The sequence below is a fragment of the Rissa tridactyla genome, chromosome 10 (genome assembly GCF_028500815.1).
Source record: "Rissa tridactyla isolate bRisTri1 chromosome 10, bRisTri1.patW.cur.20221130, whole genome shotgun sequence".
In the NCBI taxonomy this organism is placed as follows: domain Eukaryota; kingdom Metazoa; phylum Chordata; class Aves; order Charadriiformes; family Laridae; genus Rissa; species Rissa tridactyla.
In genome coordinates this window covers 7,216,165-7,237,685 of record NC_071475.1, presented here as the reverse complement: position 1 = coordinate 7,237,685, position 21,521 = coordinate 7,216,165, and the positions used below count along the sequence as shown (strand labels likewise).

Here is a 21,521-nt window from a genome sequence, read left to right as displayed (position 1 = left end):
TGCAAATAAAGTATTTCCTAGACAAAAACCTCATCAGATTTTTTTTTACTTTTAATGTAAATACTCACTTTTGGAAGCCTAAATTCTATTTGATATGTTAACATTACTTTGTGCTTTCTTCTACGTGATCTTCCTGCTTAAATTGTGATTAGAGCATCAGTTCAAAGATACAATTCATAATAAAGCCTTGTAGCATAATAGATGGGAGGCTAAAATGCAGCTCCTTGGCTCCAGTTGAGCAAACCAGAGTTTGTTTGCTTTTAAGCTGCAGTAACTGGTGTTTGTATCAAATTATTACACAGATGTAGGTGCTTACAGACTATGGCACATTAATTATAAATAGATTATTATAGCTTTCTGAAAATTTATGATATTGTCATGGATTACATCAGAGAAATATATTATAAGTCTGTACTTTATTCTGTAATGATATCAAAGCGGTAGCAACTATCGTTGTGACTTTATTCACTGCTACCAGCAGGTTACATTTCAGGTCTGTATGACTTCAAATCAAGGGTATATTTGTGATACTTAAGAATCTGTATTTTGGGGTGTCTGCAAGACAATTCTATCTTTAAAGTGAATATTGGCAAAATAAGCTTTCTTATGAAATGTTAAAATTTTACATTTTTGGAGTAATGCAAAAAGGGCAGTGGGAAATGGGGAGTTCCTTACAATGCATTCTGTTTGTAGAGGGTTTTATTCTCTTCTGTCATGATAGGTGACGGAAGCAGGAGATATCCATGGGGATATTTCAGGGAGTTTATTTTTATTTAAAAATGGATATGTGTTTTACTTGATTCAGTGTGGTTTTTCGAATCCTGTTAAATATTCTACGTGAGCTATAAAACGTTACCTTGCAAATAATTGTTCTGTAGTCTAGGGGGAGATTGTTGTCCCTGAGGAGCTGACTGAATAAAATAGGGGACTCTTAAGTCTTTTTTGGGGGAGGTCCAGTATTATAGAGAATATTGTTTTTGTCTAAAGATTAATAATAATAAATACTTGATGTTCTGTGCATATGTTTTACCAGGTGAGAAGACTCAAACACTTCATTTATTAACTGTGACAGGAGTGATGATGCTAAAGACTTTCTATTTGATACCTCTGAGAATTATGGAAGAGAAGGCACAGTCAGGTCTATGCTGAGGAACAGAATTGCAAAACAATGAAAAAGCAAATGGGTGATCAAAACCAGTTGGACACTAGGGAAGATGCATAGGACAGGGAAGAGGAAAGAATGGAGGAAGTATGAAGCAAGAGATTGGGCAAGAGGGAATTAGAGTTGTGGACTGGTAGAGGTGAACAGGACTGCTATAGGACAGGAGATGCTTGCTTTGGTTATAATGATTAGCAGTTGTGTAACTGGTAGCAGAGCTTACTCGTATGTTTTATAAACTAAAGGCAAACTCCTCTTTGAAACGTCAGTATTGCAGCGGTAGAATTCTGTAGTCAGAATGGCTTCACAGTTTTTTCATCAAATAACTTTCATACTAATATAGAATCATAGTCTAACAGTAGCAATGTATATCACTCTCTGCAATGTGAAATAACAGAGGAACTAAGATACATTTTTTGACTTTTAGTATTCGTTGCCTTGTTATGAAGTACACAAAGCAAACACTATGACTAAATATTGTGAGAGGGCATATAATTGGATTTATTTAGATGATAATCTGTAATATTAATTAATTATTTTTTTTGAATACTGTTTTAGATCTCACTGTAGGACTGTAACTTATCCATTTTACCGAACGGAAATTAAAGTTTTGGTGATCAGTATTGACCTGCAAGCCCTTGGCTAAAGTTTGTGCTTGTTTGTTGCTTTATGTTCTAGTGATCTTGCTGTCTCTTTATTCCAGTTCTCATTTTGTTAATTATAGCCGTGTCATAGTTTTCATTGAATGAAAGTATGTTCCTGATGATAGCACTATTTTAATTGAATCTGGAACTTCTGTTAAAAGCTGTGATTTTGGGGTGTGTGGAGTGTGATTAATATCTCAGTTGTTTCAGAATTTATTTGGCTTTACATTTGGTTAACAGGATTTGATTCAAAGTCTAAATTTGCTTAAAAGATGGACTTGCTATGGTTTTGCAATGGAGATTGAAACCTTACAGTTTTCTGTCTGTTTTCATTTTCTTAAAGCTTTGTAGGAACAAGTGATTTGGTTTTCTCCAATTACTAAAATCATGGGCATTACAGCTTTAGGAAAAAAAACACCAAACCCAACCCAAAATCTTCTGCTGTATTTCATTTGTGATGCAGAAATTATTTCTTCAACTTGAGACATCTTGAGAATCAATCAGAAGTATTGGCATGATATGCATTTGGGCTTAGGTTGTTAATGTTGGCGTTGTTCCTTTTGTCTTTTGATTAAACGAGGCAGGTGAAGCAAATCACATCTAACCTTCACGTACTCAGAACAGATAGGTCTTTCTCATTGCATGATTTCCTCTGCGGAGGATTCTGCAGCAACTGGAGGAGCTGGTGAAGTTGGGTGAGTGCTGAGACCAAATTTGCCAGGAAGAGAACAGAAATGAGTATTAGGTTACTGAGGTTGTGCCGAAGAAGAGCATGCAAAAGATACTTTCTTATTGCCTCGAGGCAATTAAAGTGTCTGTCGCTAGCCACGCTGTGCCAGTCTTTATATAAAGATCCATAACTGCTTATGAGGAAAAAATGGGAGGCAAACTCTGGGATGGAGTTTCAGCAGCAGAGAGCTGTTTTATAAAAAGGCATGCTGTTTTCCAAATACATGTTTTTTGTGGCATATATATTGCAATACAATGTAAAAGTCAGGTTCTCAGCTGCTAAAAACTAGTTTAATTTCAATTATGCCTGTTATCCTCTGAAATTCATGTGGAGACTTAAGCATCATGCTCCTCTACCCTTACAATGAGTCAAGAACAGCAAATCATAAAATGCTTCTTTATTCTAGCAAAAATGTTATTGCATTGTCTAGTTTATTTGGTAATCAAATTTTCTAATATTATGTGTTTTCTTCTTTATAGGTGATATAATGTGAGAAAAAAATGATCCCCAAATTTGGGGAAGTAAATTTTGCTGTAATGAAGCAAATATGTAATGAAAAGATATGGCTATATTGGTGTTCTGTTAAAGGCTTTTCCTCTCAGCCGTTGTGTACAGTTCACACTTGCATTTATAAACAAAGCATTCTTGCACTTATAGTAATTTATAGTGCTTGCTAGTTGGTCTTACTTCGTTAAATCATACCTAATTTTATAGCTCTAAATGTAGAAAACCTCCTAAGAACTCCAGAGGAAAAAAAAAAAAAGAATTCCAGAGAACTAGAATCTGCACTTTTTTATTTCCTTTTGAAGTCCTGCTTTTCCTGTGAAATAGTGAAATTCCACAGAATTTTACTTCTTATAGGTTACAGTTATATATAGTGGTATATAGATGAGATAGCACTGCAATATGTCGTAGTTTCCTAATCTTTGGGAGAGGGAAGCGGAGGAGGAGCTTTCAACACTTTGTTAGGAATCTTTCAACTTAGAAATTGTTTTCTTTGAATTGGCTTAAAGCAGATGAACGTGATTGTAGCAATTTTTGTGGAAAATAAAAAGTATCAGAGTCTTTGCAAAGTTCTTTATTTTTAAATACTTTTTTCTACTGATGTTCCGTTGGCATTGTAAGCACAAACATAGTCTGCCCAATGTTAAATAGCTCTCAGAGAAAGAAAATGGCTGCAATGGATGCACCTAGATAGTGCTCATGAATTTAATGTTCTTTAGCTGTCACTATTCATTTTAGCTTTTGACTACTTTGTATATTGTCATCATTATAAGGTACTGCATAATAATTTAATGTCACCTGCAGAATTAATTTATAGAGGAGTTGTTTTGTGCTTATTTTATCACATGAGAAGCTGGTTGTGAGAAAGATACAAATTAAAAAAGCATTTTAAATATCCAAATATACCTTTTGCTGTTAGGATATAAGGTGTCGGATTTCAGTTTAGCAGAAATAGCAGAAAATAGCACTGACCAACCCTTCCTGTTGGTCCTCTCATAGGTACAATTCTTAACATTTGATGTGAAAGGAAGGAATCTGAAAAATGAACAGTAACAAACAGCAGTATGAATGAGTAAATTTCAAATTGCTGTATTGAAGTGGTTTAACTTACTATATTTCTTTATATATACAATATTTGCCTGATTTCTTTTATTTTACTGAAAATTTAAAAAATAAATCTGCCTTCTCAAAATCTCCAGTGTCTTCTAAAAATCTCATTTACCTTATTTTTGAATTACATTCTTAAATCCCCAACTCTTATTGACACCAGTAAGACTTTAATGGCTATTGACTACTGAAAGTATATTTGAATTCAATATTAAATATTCTGTTTTAGAAGGACGTTTATGGAGTGAAAAGAATACTCTGACTCTTTCCCTCCCTATAATTAATAATTTTGTCGTGTGCCTTCTCTGTGCCTCTTCAGTAACCATGACTCACCTTAATACCAGTGTTTGACATTAGAAGCCTCTCCAGAGAGGAAGAAAATCATTCAGAAATGAGCTGGATAAAGGTTATTAAACCAACACTTAAAATTCTAGTCCTGCACATTTTCCTTTACCCCTAATTAAATGCCAAGAACAGCAACGTAGAATTTTCAGTATATACATATGCTGAATATACCTTTATCAGAGGAAAAATACCTAGAAGGGAACGAAACTTTACTCCCCAAAGTCATGTCCTCTTGCTTATGTATTTGGAATGCTGGTTTTCAAAAATGGGCAAAGAAATCTTGGGGATCGTGTGTCCTAAAACTACATATTGAAGTATATATGTAATGTGATTCTCTTCTTCCCTTTTCTTGTGTGAGTCAAGTTTTCAGCTTAAGTTGTCTTGTTGACTTCGGTGGTACTATTTGTGCAAGTAAAGGCAAACTGCATGAGTAAAGTTTGTAACTTTGGGTCGATACCGTGTATATACATCACTGTTTACAAAGTTCTCATTTGTCATCTCCCAGAAAGCTCCAGGACTAACTTAAATATCAATATGAATGGTGGAACAGCACACAAATTTTCAAAATGACTGAAACCTTTGAATTGGGGGGGGGAAGGAACCAATTTGCACCCCAAAATTCTGTCTTACCTTAGGATTTTCTATTTCTAAGCTTCTACAAACCATGTAGGCTGGGAAAAAACTAATTTTTAATCAACAGAATGTAATGTGCCTTAGTTACATCCTCTTTACAGGTATGAGATACTGGCATCTGCAAAGCAGTGATAATTTGCAGTGTTATCATTCTGACTTGCAGTGCATGACCCTGAGGAGGTCGAGTCCTTTCAATTAGCAAGATGATGGTGTTGAATCCCATGGTATTATGCTCTTGTTGCCGGGTTCTACTGCTGACTTACAGAATATTACATAGGTTGGCCATTAAAGTCTAATTCTTTCAATAAAAATTTAAAACAAACTTATTTTCCTAATTTATAAAACTACGTGGGTCTTTTTCTAACCAATTTTCTCAACCTTCTGTGTGTCAAACTAATACTTCATGAAAGTATAAGAGTTCTCTAGATCTTTAGTCTCTTGTGTTGTCTTTTTCAGTGAACTTTGCCTAAGCTTTATTAAATGATTTTGCTCTTATGAGTGGTAAACAGGTAATTCAACCTTGCTGAGTACAGGTGCTATTTTTGATATTTAGTGCTTACTGTAAAACTTCTAAATAATTATAGCATCTCTAAAAGCCTTAGAATTCCCAAAGCGCTATAAAACTGTGCTGGTACTTGTTCAGGATAATTAATGCTTTTTTTCTCCTTTCTTGTTAGAAAACCAGGCTACCTTACAACAACCAAGGACTGATCAGTTAAATGGAGATGATTATGATCCCCACTGTACGATGCTGCTCTTTCTATTTCATAGTACTGTGATGAAGGGGGGGGGGAAGCGTTCCTTATAGAATTCTGATAAGTGGTAATGGTTCTACAGTAGGTAGGTAAGTAGAACCATGTTTGTCAATGAATGATTTCATCTATGTCAACCACATTAAAAGTCTGACTGTATGTTTTACTTTAAAAAGAGAAGTTTTCTGTAAAATCTGTGGTGGGATGCTTTCTTCTAATGACACTTTTTAATTTAAAAAGCTGCACAGTAGCACAGCAATACAGCAAGCCCACATAATCACAAAATAAACAGTACCTGCTTCCATGGAGGCTTATCTCTAAATTTATAGTCATGTTCCTACTGTGCTTTTTTTCTCTGTGATCTTCATCCTTGCATTTCGCTCAAGTTTCTTGACTTCATTCCTCTGCTTCCACCCCTTCTTCACATCCCCATGCCCTAAATTTGCTTAGTTGTCTCCTGTGATTCCCACGTCATCCTTGCCTCCAGTTTTTCCTTTATTTTTTGTCTGTGTGTCTTTGTTGGTCTCTGACCATCAGGCCCTTCTGACAGCCTGTTGTTAATTCATTGTTGCTCTAAAAGGACAAGAAGTCAGGAAGAAAGGTTCTACTTTGAATGGTGGAAAGAATCTGTGAGAAAGTGGCATGCTATTTTGAAAAGAGGAATGAACCAAGTAAAAATAAAGAGCTGTAGCACTGAAACTACACCTAAAGGACCATTACTACAATGAGGATATTAGTGCTTCCAGTCTCAAAAGACATGGAAGAAGAGAGCAAACTGACCAAAAAAGGTATTCCTGAATATCTCTACAGTGGAACTGAAATGTGATTGAAAAGTTTAATTAATACTGCGTGGAAAGGAAGAAGAAAGATTCAGATCGTATGCTGAGATCTTCAGCACTGGGTTTTTAGCAAATTCTTTTAACCCATTAAGTCAGAGGAAGCAGGAAGGAAATTATTAGTTTTTGGACTTTTGTGACAGGTGTTGTTTCTTGTGGCTGAATCGTGTTCTGTGCATTAACAAGTTCTTGATCCAGAACAAGAAAAGCAATGCCTGTTTTTTTAGGAGTAGAATAAGATAGTACTGTCCTAACAACTTTTATAGGCACATTGGTAGCAGTTAGTATCCTGTGTCCCATCAAGTAGAATTGCTGCTGTTGCACAGCTCTCTTCTCATAGACTAAGTGCAGACGTTTTAAGTACTTTTTTTTGAGAAGAGAGTATGACAGGAGAATGCACTGGGGGTCAGGGGAAAAGGATAAGATACAACAAGTATAGGAGGAAGTGGTTTCTATAAGTGTACTTCCTCTGTACAACTCTCGGTAATGGATTTATTAATGATAAAATTCCTGCATTTGATGAGATCAGTGACAGTCATAGATACTCAAAATGGGACCAAAGTTTGCCTTTTCAGTAAAGCTTGTCTGTCTTCAAACACCCTTTGAGTTTCTGTTCTGCAACTTTATCCTTGCTCTCTTACGTCCTGAAAAATGCATCAGATTTTAGGATTCCTTATCTGTCCTAACATTACTTCCTACTTCTCATTTCCTGTTGCGATGTTGATGATGCTGTCTCTGATGCCAGCTTTTGTCCTGCACTTGCCTAGTGCTATTCCTTTAGCTTGACCAATATCCAGTTCAGAAGTTATCAGAAGAAAAAGATGTTAGGATTATTACGAGTAAATCTATTTATTTGCAAGGCTACAGAAATGTTTCCCTTAATGCACTAGGAATTGAAGAGACGACTTTGATTTGCACTCAGCTCCAAGCAGCCCTCTCCAGTCACCTCCTAACCTGAAAACCCTATCAATTAACTGCTCTCAGGATGCTGCTTCCTGCTGTTATTTTCATGATGTTCTTGGATTTTGCCCTGCTTCATCAGCATATGCTTTTGTTTCTTTGAAATATAAAGTTGGACATGGCTCCATAAGCGGTAAGTATACTTGGATCTAGTGACATCCCCAAGAAATTGCCTGTGTGTTGGTGGCATAGCTTCTTTAAGCTCCTGAGGTGCAAGTGTGAATTATGGGTGGTGGCCTACATTGCTTTATACAAACAGATATATCGTTACTCCTTTGGTCCCGCATGTCAGCTTAACTCTTATATCCACTAGTTTTAGTGAAACTTAAGTTACTATATAGAGTTAAATTTGCTGGTAAGCAGCTCTTGTGATTTCTGTCATGCTGCCCTTTATGCTTGGGAGTGAATCCCCTTAAATGCATTTATGGCTACTGAATTATCTGTATTAGAACACGTCTGTATTTCTTTAACTGGGATGTCTCAAAAATCTTAATGTTAGGTAGGTTTCAGGTTTGCTAACACCTGCTGCATGTCTGCAGCAATGATGTTCTTTTGTAATTTCCATTAAACATCTCATCTGCCTTTTGCAGTCTCTTGACTGAGTTATCCTGCTTTGATCCATGTTTACAGAGAATCTAACAGCAGATGTATTCCCTGGTTAGGCTTACGATACTAAAAATAATAATGTGGGACCCCAAAGGCAAATTTTAGCGAAAACGAGGACTTCCTAAATTGACATAACTTCTTATTAGAAACCTGTTTTCAAGGAACACAAAAGGCAGTGCTAGGAAAAAAAAAATTAGGTTTCTCTGTTTCTTCATTTTAAGAATATATATCCATGTTTGTTTTGTTGGGTTTTTTTATAAGCATATTGTAATTCTAATTTATAAATCAAATCATCCTGTTTCTTTTGAAACACCAAGTGTAGTTACAATGTTCTGCCCCTTGTGTCATTATCATTGTTCAGTGCGGCGGGAATGGGGTGGCATTACTGCTGCTCTTTGTCTCTTAAAATTCATGCCATTTGTTTAAAAATCAACTTTCATGATGCACAAGAAATGAGGGCGTCTCTCCTAAAACTTCTTAAGGCTATTTTTAGATATCCTTTATTTGAATATGTGTTTCTTTTCATATTGTTCTACTTTTTGGTCAAATGATGAGAAAACAGCTATACTGCAGTGTCATCAGTATTGATACCTTAGGAGTATTTACAATCAGTTAAAAGATGCAAAACTGAGAAATAACTTAATTAAAAACATATTTCATTTAGGCAATGTAAAACTTGAGAAAGGCTTTGATTCTGCACCAGTATATGTGTTGTGTTCCAAATTTCTTTCTGATTTTGCCTTCAAAGTGAGTAGCATGTCTCCTTATATTTCTCTGCTTCCTACTGGATATTTGCTGGCTTACCAGAAGGTGTTTAATTGCAAACTAAGCCTATCTGGCGTGCAATAAAGTAGATTTATATTATTTTTTTTATTAACTCTTACCCTTTGATAATGTAACCCCCCCCCCAAACAACTGTGATTATAAGACATCTATAAAGCAGTCTTTTAATAAGATGAGTGAGAGGTGAAATGATGAAGTGTGAGGATGATGAACAATTTTTAAACCCACTTTTATTTTTATTAAATATATACAACGAGGAGGGAGGGCAAGGGCTGGCATTTTACGCAGAATAAATACATGAGAGGATTTGTTCATGAATCTCTTACAAAATGTGGATGGTCAGATGACATATATACTTAAAAATAAGGAGAAATCCCATATTTCTCTTCTGAGCTCATCTAAGTGATTTTTGAAGAAGTTGGAAGAGAAGCCACAGGGGGAAGTGCTGAAATTAGCCTCAGGGAGGATGGAGGATAACGATTTAAAAACCCACAACCTGTGGTAATTGGTGTTAGTGGAGAGGAGGATGGGAACCCTGCCATTGAGTCCTCAAGGTATAGTGGAAATTACTTGATGGAGAATAAGTGTGGGGGTTCCCCATTCCCCTGCCTTTTCAGGCTCTATTTGAGATAGTTTTGTGCAACTCACTTGATTGGCTTTTAGGCAGCCCTTTTTTCAGCAGAGTTTTACGACCCAAAGGATTTTAGCAATCTTGCGCAGGGTTATACGGTAAAAATAAATCTGGGACCAAAGGTGTGTGTGGAGTTGCTGTGGAGTAACTAATATACAGTGGCAATGGTACCAGAATTTCTCCTCTGTTTCTTAAGTGCTCTTCATACGACTGGTCATGTGAGTAATGCTACTAATTAATTTGGAAAGTCTTGCACAAGTACACTGTCTAGCCTGGCAATAGTTTATACTGCTCTGAGATAAAAGGTAGTAACAGTACTTCTTCCCTGAAAATCTTCCATGCAAGTAAGCTTCCACTACAGCTGAATGTGCAGTGAATGCTTTGGCTTGCTGGAGAAACCAAAATGAATGAGGCGAATAGTTGCTATATGTCAAATGATTTATTTCCCTCCCTGCTTCCCTCCTCCAAACTCCTCTTCCCTCTATGTTCCTAAACAGCAAAAGGAAGGAAAGTACCAAGTATTGAATTTGATTCAAACTCACAAAGGTTATTCTGATTTTGGGAGCTAATCTTTTGTGACATTTTTACTTATATAGACCATAATATGCCTATTTTAGTAATTCTAAATTGTTTAGATACTTTACATTTGCCTTTCAGTGTTGTCTTTTAAATTATTTGTGTATTGCAATCTGAATTCCTCACCGTTACTGGTATGGCTTATTGATTGTTCACAGGAGCACACACATGCGTGTGCATGCGCGTATTTGTATTTTTGTACTTGTGAATGTTTCCATCTGTCTCTGACTCTTTCACATCTTTTTTGGAAGGTAATCTGGGGACATGCAGTTATCAATATGTAGATGACAGTTTTTATTAATTCAAGAGTCCAGACTACTGCTGCTTTGTCAGAATCTGTTGATCTGTAGTGAAATTAATAGAGTAGACTTAATTAGGTGAGTTGGAAGGAGTATTAATTGAGAGAATGAAGCATTCTGATGTGGGATTGATGCTAATGCGGGTGTTACCAGTACGGCTTTTGTCCAAATGATTCCTGTCTTGACAAGCCTGGTGGATGCATTGTTGTTTGTATATTGACGGTAAGAACTGGCAATTTGTAGGGTCATTGATTATCTGCAGCTGGCCAGGGGATTGCACTCATTCACTTTCTAATGCTGGTTTTATAAGCTTCTGTAATTTATCTATGACCTGATTGTTTGTAGGTTTGACTGTTTCAAATTTGTTTTAGGCTATCCTCTCCTCTGTTTTAGGTGGAAGGGAGGAAACTTCCTGGTAAGAGACAGTCAAAGCATAAATATTGTCACGGCCCACCAGGAACACCTGGTTCTCAAACCTCAGCAGTGAGGGCTTTCAGTTCGCTTCTTGATGTGGTCTTGATTCTTTGTACGGAATTTAGTTTTTTAAGAGTGTGACTTTAGTTCAGATCTCTATGAGATGAGATTTGCTGGAAAGTGTGCACAGCTTCAACTTCAGTCAAAAGCCTCCATATATAGAACTCATTCCCTCTTATGGTCACCCACAGAGAGAACATCTAGGATGTTTTGGAGACAATTCATTTGCCTTAGTCCTTTCTTAAGTCATGTTTTGAATCTTAGATTTTAAGAACTAATGTTATAACACAATTGTTGTGGTAACTGCTATATTGATATCTGCAGAAATACTTATCCTATTTCTTGTCTTATTGCAGACTTTTTCTGACTGTAATTAAGATTAATAGATATTCCGGACAAGGTACAGAGTCAGACTTCTATAATTAGCATACAGTTGCTTTGAGCTTTTTTGCAAAGGAAACTTTTGTTACTAATGAAGGTCTGCTCTCATCATGTAGAGAGCATTTTAGTCTTCGAACAATTTTCACTCCCTTAATCCTTTTTTTGTGGTGTGTTTTTTTGTTTTGTTTTGTTTTTTGTTTTGGGAAGCTATTATTCCTGGAAAGGTCCCAAAGTGTCCTTTATGAAGCCATTTGCAAATGTCATGAATTTGCCAGCAGGGTATGGATAGCAGTGCAGCTGGTGGTCTTCCCTATGCCCTCCAAGGCTACTGTTGCTATTTCAGTTAGAATAGTCTTAAACAACAACATTCTGTTATTGTGTTTTGTAATTAATCTTTTCCATTTTACAGTGCAATAAGTTCCAATTTTGCTATAAAGCTATAGTGTTCCATTAAAAATAGCTATTGTGACTGTTTTGGAAAAGCAGAAAATTAATTGCGTTACTAAACGAAGTACACCTCTACCACCCTCTCAACCTGAGCGCTTGAGAAATACCGTAGTTCCAGGAATCTTCCTGTGTTACTGGTACAGATCAGTGGAGTTGAAGCACTGTGATGTTTTTGCTGAATGGGGACGTAGGTGGGGTCCTTCCTATGCCAGGCAACAGGGATGGGGGCTGGCTATGGAACAGTTGCTTATAAGACTGTTCTTTCATTCTAATACTGGTAAAACCAAGCTGTAGTGGTGTGTAGGATGCATAGAGACCTCTCTCCTACTTGACTTAAAGCACTTCAGTAATTTTTAGGAGAGGAACATTTTTTAATTTCTTATAACAGGAATTTTCAGCATTTTTGTTTACCTTTTTCTGTACTTACCTGTTGTAACAAGTCTGGTTCTTTTATACAGTTGCCTGATTTCTAAGAAGAGATTGTAAATGTTCCTTGTAGACAGTTGGCACACAGAAACCAGAATTAGTGGTTGTTTTGCGCCACGTCTCATGTAACTGTACTGAGTTTAGGAATCACAATTCAGTAGTGGAGGAATGTTCCTTTTCTATCTAGCAGAGGGATAGAAAATGTTCTTTGTTACATTTGGTAGTAGTTATTCATAGTAGGAAAGAGATATATGGCATATATATTATTCTGCTGGAATATTAAGAAAAACTAGGAAACGTCAATAGCAAGTATTTATTTAGAAATATTGTATCTGTAGAGAATAAGTACTTATGATTATGACCAGAACAAAAAAAAAAAAAACTCCAAAAAATACAAACCTAAATTGTGGCTGTTCGTGTAACTGATTGTTACTGCAGTAAAAGCAGCAGAGTGATTGCTTTTATTTGGTAGACAGTCCAGTAACTGAGAAAAGATGAACTAAAAGAATTCCCCCAAATGTTTTTGAGCATCATATCTGTGGAGTATCTTCCATTTAAAATAGTGTTACTACTGCAATTTGTTGTATTATTTCAGCTCTGTGGTACTGCTTTATATTTTTCACAGTCTTTATTGTGAAATATTCCATAAAAATACTAATTAAAAATTCCCATGTTGAATCCTGAGTAAAATTGTAGTAAATTAAAGATAAAAACGTGGACGATTAATTCTAGGAATATTTACAATCTAGAAAATCACATAAGCTGCATTTTATACTGCTGTTATGTCAGTCTCTCATCAGTACTAGAGGTTATATTTGTGGGATATCCAGGGAAACTTTGTAGCCCTCTGCCAGGTAGGATTCTGAGGAAGAGAGCTCAGTACGGAGAGGTGCTGGACAATAGGTCTCACTGAAGCCTGTGGGAATAGAAGTGATTTATCATGTGATGGTTCAGGTTTGGAGGTGAAGAAATATAAAGTGCAAACGCTTGGTTTTGAGAGCATTAGTGTTCAACAAGAGGAACATAATTAGAAAAAGTATCAGATTATAGTTTTTGATTACTTTGGGGTTTTTTTTAATAAGTCAAAGCTTTATGTTTATATTTTATGGCTTGCCAAGAAGTACTGAATATGGTGTTCCAAGCTTTACAGATTAATTGTAGAAAAAAGGTCTCTTAAGAAGTTAAGCTCCAAGGAACTAGTAACTGGAAATATATAAATTTTGATGGTTTTGTTATTTACTTGGTTTCTAAGCACTTAGCCTGTTGGCTAAGTTTTCACTTTGGAAGAAAGGAGATGAAAAGTAGCTTTTTTTAAAGAAGGGAAATATTTTAAAAACTTTTGCTATTCAGTATTTAAGAAAAATACCAAATATTGCATCCTGCAGTACAGTTATGAGTACAATGCAAATCCTGCAATGTCGTGAAGTGTTTTTGAACTTCTTGTTCCTTGTAAAGATAGTGCTAAGAAAAGGCTGAATTGTGTTTCCTTCATATTGGTCTTTATCACTCAAATAAGTCACTCTAAAATATCTCTTGGTGTGCTGCCTCACGAGAGTTTAATGATGACTTTCATTCAGTGTAAGCTGTCAGTAGGTCAGAGATGCCTCGTATCTTGGATGGAGTTATGAAATTTCCTGAGTTTATTACCCTATTAAAATTAATTTTAAATGTCAAAGTTTTTAATTTGTACAGGGGAACTTAATTTAGGAGCATCTTCAAAGTAATACACAATTTTCTCCTTGAGTATCGAGTGAAGTATCAGATAAAAATAAGACCTTTGCAGCATATTATATTCCATTATTTCTGTGTTTCAGCTTTAGATAGATAGTTTGTGGAGGTGGGTATCGGAAATAATAATTTTGTAGTCTTTTATGACTTGCCTTTTATATAAAAAACAATTTTGAGGAAAAAAATCTATCTAACTTTAACCAAAAATACTGATTATTTAAAAAAACCTACCACAACAACAAAAAAACCAAAACAAGCTAACGTTCTCAGCAAAGCCCACCTGCCATGTTTTCCTTAGAAAATTCTGTACTTTACTATCCCCTGAATGGCTCATTGTTTGCTTTGACCCAATTTGTGCTCTGTTCTGTATTGTTTAATTCTTCTGTTTTGCAAAGTTGTGGCCTGTCTGCACTAGACCTTGGCCTCTGTGCTGGCGTAGCGTGTATTAGTTCCTCTTCTCATTGTATTGCGTGTTTTCCTGGTCAGGTATCTCCAGCTTCAACTACTGAATAACCATTTTACAGGTGGTAGAGTATTACAGAGCAAAGAGATGGCAAGGCTGGATGGTAGTCCAAGTCTAAAATTGACCAGATGAGTGGGAATATTATCAGATAATGAACAAAGGAAATTTTTTCTGAGCCCTTTCAGTGTGGTTGTGTGTTTGAAGCTGGACCCACAACTGTCCTGTCTATCAGCTGCATGTAAAACCTGAAGCTGGAACTCTGATAGATTTTTTTTCTTGTTAATAAAGAAATATGTCATTAATGATATCAGATAACATAGGTATTGTTTTGTTGCTCTCTGATTAATTCCTTGTGTGGGAGCATGAGATTAATAATGGAGGACAAAAGACATGATAAATTAGTTTAGTGATAAAGATTGAGGGAGAGTAATCAGGAAGTAGCTTGCTGGTTTGTGAAGCTTACATGTTACCTCCTTCACAAAAAATAATATTTGTGGTGTTTCTATCCAGTATCACTAGATCCCTGTTGAGTTTTGAGGATAGCTAATGTAAAGCTAAAGACGGTATCTGGGATAAAAATAGAAGTATAATGTTTATCTCAAATATTCAGGTATCACACCATAATTTTTATTTCAACAGGAAATTGAAGCAGTATAGGAGAAGAATAAATGTAAGAAATTTTTAAGTCGCACTTAATTTTGTTTGAAACAAACGTTTTAGTTGTTGGTACCTGCATCGGAACTGACTGTACGCAACATTCATCAGAGTCCCCTCTGGTGTAACTTTCTATCAGTCCGTATTTACATTTACACACTCACAATCCATGTTAGAGGTATTTGTATAGATTCTGGCCCGCATCTCTAATTGATCATGGCTGTACTTGTGGGTCCTGCGTAGCTATGCGTAAGCTCATTAGTCTATACTAGATGTTAGAAGTCTATATTGTATGCCCAAATCCTTGTTAAAACAGACTTAAATGGCTTACATAAGAAAAGGGCATGATGCTAATGGTAATAAAAACTTAATCATCAGATCTTCATTACTTGAGCCTCAAAAGCTTTGGTTACATCATACGTTTATTTCGAATTTAAGTCACTGATTTATTCAGCCACTTAAAAGTTAGCGTTCTCAGCTGAATGTGTTCCTCTGAGAAACTGTTCAAAAAAAATACTAGTTTTGCTTGTTTCTTGTGACCCCCACAGGAAAGAGACACTATTTTTTGTTCTACAATGTGAACAAGCATGCAAACTATCTTAAATTCAGGTATTGATGTAAGAGGAGTTAATATTGGGAAACTGAATCTTTCACGTGTTCCAAACGTAGGTTTCAAGACAGTTAATTTCAGAATGGCATATCTCAGCAGATGTGTGGAATTTAAAAAAGATTTCATCTTCACTATGAGACATAATATATAGTTATATAAAAACTCTAGAAATGTCAAGAAGAAGGGAAAAAAATCTCAATGCAAATCAATAACAATTTAGCTGTGTTGCCAGGTCGGTTGTACTCTGTGCTTTGTAATTTTTCAATGAATAGACAATAATGTTTTACATATGCATTGTCATTTCTTTTTGTATTGATTCATCTGAATAGTTCCTTCTAGTTATTAGCATTACTATAATTTGTTTGACAGTACCAACTAGTGAATGCGGTTATTGTCATAAACTCTAGTGTAAGTTTCTGCTCACATGTATTAGGTACCTTGCCAGTAACACCAAAAAGCAGGACTAAATACTGTCACCCTCTTAGGGATGGCGTGCTTAACGTGAGTGAGTTCGTACCTTAGCTGCCGGGCAGAATTCTACTGTTCATGCGGGAAACTCTGCTGCCACAACTACACTGTCACTAGTACTTGCAATAGTAAATTTGAAGCCATTTGGATTATATATCTGTAAACTGTAAAAAATATCTCTTGCTTTCCCTTGTAGGCATACTCTACTGCAGTGCACCTCAAAGGTGTAACAGGTTCTGTCATCAGCCTTGTGTTATTAAGAGGTAGGGAAAAAGCAATTTTCCAAGCTGTGTGTGGGGTTTTTTGTTTTGGTTTGTTTTTTTTATTTTTTCATCCTCCATTCAAAACAGCCCAGTACTTGGATAGTTAGAGCTTTATTTTAGAAGAAGGCTCATGTATTCAGGATGCCTTGTATTAAGTTCCAGAAGAGAGTTGAGTGGAGAAATCAATAGTTACTGAAGAAGCCTCGCTCCTGTGGTTGGAGTAGCTCATACTTCCATCTTCTCATGCTTCTCTCTTGATGTTTCTTTGCCACTGAAGTTGTTTGTGAATCCAGTTGCTGCTCCCTTTATTCAGGCCCAGAGGTACCTGTTCTTGTAGACTTGTGAGTTAGTAGTAGTTTCCTAAAAGTGATGTAGTAATTGGGTTTGGGTGGGGGTTATTGAATTTTGGCAACGTGTTGTCTGTGGCCCTTTGCTGTCCTTGTATGTTGCTGGGTTCTTTGCACGAGTGCTAACACAGCCTTTGTTGTCTTTTTATTCAGTATATGAACAGCAGATTTAAAGTTTTTCTGCCGTAGCATCTAATTTATTTTTTTGGAATTGTGCACCAACATGCTTGAACACAAATCTAAAGATGGGAAAAGGAGTTTTGCAGGTTCAAACGTATTTTGACTCTTGTGGAATTGTTTCTTTTACCTTTGAGTACTCTGCTGTGCAAAAACTCTTAGCAACAGGCAAATGAACCAAAATGTGGAGGATGATGGGTGCTTTATCTCTGTAAATCCAGGTCTGGAGTGTTTTATTCCTCTGCTCCTGATCCTTACCAACAGGAACCGGAACTGGTGATGTTGCCTCTTCCTTTGCTCAGGGCTGGCTGTGTTCCTGCAAAGCCTTCTCAGGACAGGCAGCTTTTCTTCATTGGCAGGTGCTTGGCAGGTTCGTTGCAGCTCAGTGTGCTCTGCTTCTGCTCTTGTCTGAGTGGTGATTGCAGCCGAGTCTTTAAGATTTTTTTGAAGAGTGGCTATGAGATATTAATCTTTCTTATACTCATTCAGCAGGGGGTTATAGCTTGAGCTATGACCCTCTTTTAGGTCATAGATAAGAGTTTGTTAATGTAACTGAGTTCCTATCGAACGAAGTAGTTTCTTTGTTAATCTAAAAGCTCCTCTATTAATCAGAAAGAAAATCATGACTGGCTTTTTATTCTTCATCATGAAAAGTGTCCATAATAGTTCTGAATGAGTACAATGTGTGTCTGGTTTGTATGCTTCACTGTATGTTGTTCAGTGTACTTAATAAGGATGACTTTCCGGTGTCCATCTTCCTATTTGAGTTGGGTAACTACCTACAGCTCTGTTGCTTAGCAGTGATATTTGTGAGATTGAGTCCTGTGATAGCCTCTGTCTGTCTGTCCCCATCTCTGTTTATCTTCCTCTCTCTTCCTTCCTCCTTCAAGCACATGTAGATTTTTCTCTTGGCTGTGTTTTAAAGTCATTCCCCAGTTTTCAACTTGTTGGATTAAAAGCTGTCACGATACAAGTAGATTATAAAGAATGAACGTAAAACTAGTCAAGAAAGTGTATTCACGCTTCACACTGTGTATTTGCACAGATAAAGACAGACTGTAAAGAATGTTCTGGTCCTCCTGGCCATTGTTGTGATCCTCTGAATTTTAGCGATGCAAATAATTGTACCTTGGTATTGAAGGGCATGTATTGTGTGCTAGCTCAAATGATAGATTCTTTTGGTTTGTTCAATTTGTGTATTTTTAATATTGTTTAACATAGGTGCTGTTGAGTGAACACATATACTCTTAGGGGTGACACAAATTAATTCCACTCCCACCATGAAATCTCTCTATGGATTTATCACAAATTGCAGCAGCTGTGAGTGATTCCATGCTCTCATGAGAAGTATGAGATTAAATTCTGTCACTACTGTACTATTTTTAATTAATTTAACCTCCAAACTAATAATTTCCCAGTGCCAGTTTCTCTCTCTCTGGTCAGTAGATTAATTAGTTAATGTCAAATTAATTAGTTAATGCAGTCAATGTTTAAAAGCTTTATAGAAGTGATGAGAATGACTAGTGCAGAATCTGTAAGTGTTATGGAAGTAGGGGTTCATGTTTTTAATGGGAAAAACAGAAGTTGCATTTTCATATTAGTCGCTTGACTGCTACTGTTGATTTGAATATGGAAGATGCTTAGCTACAACAGCTAAAACCATAGCGCCAATAGCTAGCTCCTGAAGTGATATCTTTCTAGTAATTTGGAGAATAACAAAGGAAAACGGGAATAACTCAGAGCTGGAAAGAATTGAACTGCGCTGCATGCTAAGGAAGGAGCATTCTATTTCTTTTGGAACAGGAATTGAGATTTCTCAAAAATAACCATAAATTTTTGAGCTTTTTGAAGGAGTTTGAAGTCCTTAACTTCATCTTATTGCTGAGTTTAGTCTGTGCATTCTTTTTGTTCGATGTCTTTCTGTGGTGAATAATGGGGAAATGAATGCCATAAACTAAGATTTGTTGCACTTCTATTTTAATGAAGAGTACTCATGCATTTGGGTTTCCTGGGAGATTAGCTTTACAAGAAAGGCTTAAATAGGGAATGGGGAAACGAGCCTTGAAAAAGCACTATTACTTGAGTTGGCAATGTCATCTCATCATGCCCAAGTCCTGACCTGTCAGCTTTGCCAAAACTGAGAAATCTGAGCTGATTACAATGCGTGACACTGAAAAAAGCGGAGGGAAGTTATGGGGTATAGCCAGTTATCACAAACTATATTTAGCAGTATCTATATTCTGGAGCAAGATAGTTACAGCTTGGTACTGGTAGAACATACGGGATTAAGACAAAGTTGTGTCTACCCAGGAGTTTGCAGAAAACGCCACCCATAGGTAAGACAGAATGCAAGCACCTCTGTTTTTGGCAAGTTGAGTATACTACGCTTTAAACAAGTGGCTTCTTGTCTCTTCTCAAACAGGTATATCTGTAGTCTTTCATATATCAATAAAGTTGGTTCTATCTACTGTAATGGTTGGAAGTCAGGGATTATAACACAGACACATTAGACTGATAGATCCCTCCAAAGAAGCTGAGATTGATTCTGAGTGCTGAAAAAAAGATAGAAGGAACAAAAAAGAAAAACTCAAAGCTACTTTCTGTAGGAAAAGAAACACTTATAAATGCTGTTTTGCTGTTGTACTGTCCAATTCATACCCGTGTGATTTTCTGAATATTTATGTCATGGTTTCAACTGAGAGAGAGTTAATTTTCTTTCTAGTGGTTACTGTGTCTTCAGATTTGGTATGAAAGGCGTGTCGATAATGCATGTTGTTTTAGTTGTTGCTAAGTGATGTTCATACTAGTCAAGGACTTTTTTCAGCTTCCCATAGACGCTGGGAAGGAGCACACACAGAACAGTAGAATGGCCAACAACGTTATGCTCGGTATAGAAATGGGGGTTGGCTGGGGGGCGTAATCTGTGATCACTGCGTGGGTTGGGCTGGGCAACCAATTCACTGGACAGTGAGAATGACTTGTCTTGCATATTCTTTTACTTTTATAGTTATTCTTCTTTTCTGTAATTTTACTTAATAGAACATTACTGAACATTACTTTTCTGTAATTTTACTTTATAGAACATTACTGTTCTATTAAGCTTTCTTTATCTCAACCTATAAGTTTTTTTTTTCCCTTTCCTCTCTTTTTCTCCCTCTTCTCCCTACACTTCTCAAGCGGAAAGGGGGAGTGAGAGAGCAGCTGTGTGGTCCTAGTTGCTGGCTGGGGTTAAACCATGACAATTTACCAAACTGTCAAATACCTATGTAAACTTTGTGCTCTTACATTTACTTGAAAACAGTGCTTGAGTGTGATTTCTTGTAATTTCTGAAATGATGCCAGACTTCAAATACCTGTCACAAATAAAATTTGTCAGTGTGTCTAAGAGCTTAAATTAAGACTGCTAGGTGTAATGGGATAGGTGTTCACTCTGGTAAATTTGCAGTACTCTGAGGCCCCTTGAGATTAATTTTGTGCAAAATGATTATCACCACCATCAGCAGTACTCTTAACTACCTAAGTATTTTGCATTAGCAAAACCAAGGTAATGAAACATAATGCAGATTGATTTTAATAGAGGAAATAACATGTCACGATAACATGTTAGTTCTGGGTTATGAGTTAGGTTAACCCACTTCTGTCAGTTTTCTTGCTAGGAGCTCTGTTTGCCATTCCCCACAGCCCTCTTTAGGGGAAAATTAAAAAAACTGGGAGTAGGGGAAAAGACAAAAACAGGCAGAAATGTGTGTTAGTTACATTTTGCCCATAGGTCATCTTAAACTGAGAAGGATAACTTGTACTAGGTGTTGTGGAACTCTGAGATTATCTCTGCAAACATGAATATACTTTTTACAAACCATCTGTGTATTAACCAGTTGCTTTTACGTTGTGCTTTAAAGCTGTAAGCTGTGAATTCCTCTGTTTATCTAATCATTTTAACAGCCTTTCTCTGACCTTACTCACTTTTCTTCAATTTGTTTGTCCAGGTCTGAATGGAAAAGTCCTGATATCATGTCACCAGTGGGCCTAGTGTAGTACTTACTCTGGTGTTAGGGATTTTCATGCATTCTAAGGTTCGAAAATAATTTCTTATGAGTGTATCACAATAGCTCAGCGTTGTCCCGTAATAAATCCTGTTCTTGCATCTCTTCTGCTGTTTGCACTTGATAAGCTCTTAAGTTATTTTGTTATGGGCTCCTAAGTGTCTAGCTTCACATGTTTTACTGTATATTTTTAGCCTATTTGCTTTTACTGTACCTCAAATGTAGCTGATTTTCTGTCTATAAGTATACTGACCAGCTTGTCTATTGTTATCTCTCCTAACATTAGTGTTGACCACCTCTAATGTTAGGAAATGTCATCAGCGCACAACCAATACTAATGAATATATTCAAATCTTGTATTTCAAAAATTTTAATAACATTTCTTCAACCTGATCATTCTCTTCTCAACAGTACTTGTTTGCTTGGCTTGAGCCATCTAATTATCTATACTGGAGTTTCCCCTGCTCCTTCTGTG

At 36.4% G+C, this 21,521-nt stretch overlaps 1 protein-coding gene across 3 annotated transcripts in view; it reads left to right on the top strand.

The window, feature by feature from the left end:
• The window catches only part of FHIT (fragile histidine triad diadenosine triphosphatase), a 607,729-nt gene that overhangs the window by 71,172 nt on the left and 515,036 nt on the right, over positions 1 to 21,521 (top strand). The window contains exon 1 of one of the 3 annotated variants that reach the window (XM_054216109.1): positions 7,740 to 7,803. The exons of the other annotated variants lie outside the window; for them this stretch is intronic. The gene's annotated coding sequence lies outside the window, so the exon portion shown is untranslated. Of the gene's footprint in view, positions 1 to 7,739; positions 7,804 to 21,521 lie in introns of those variants that run through there. 3 annotated transcript variants of the gene reach the window in all.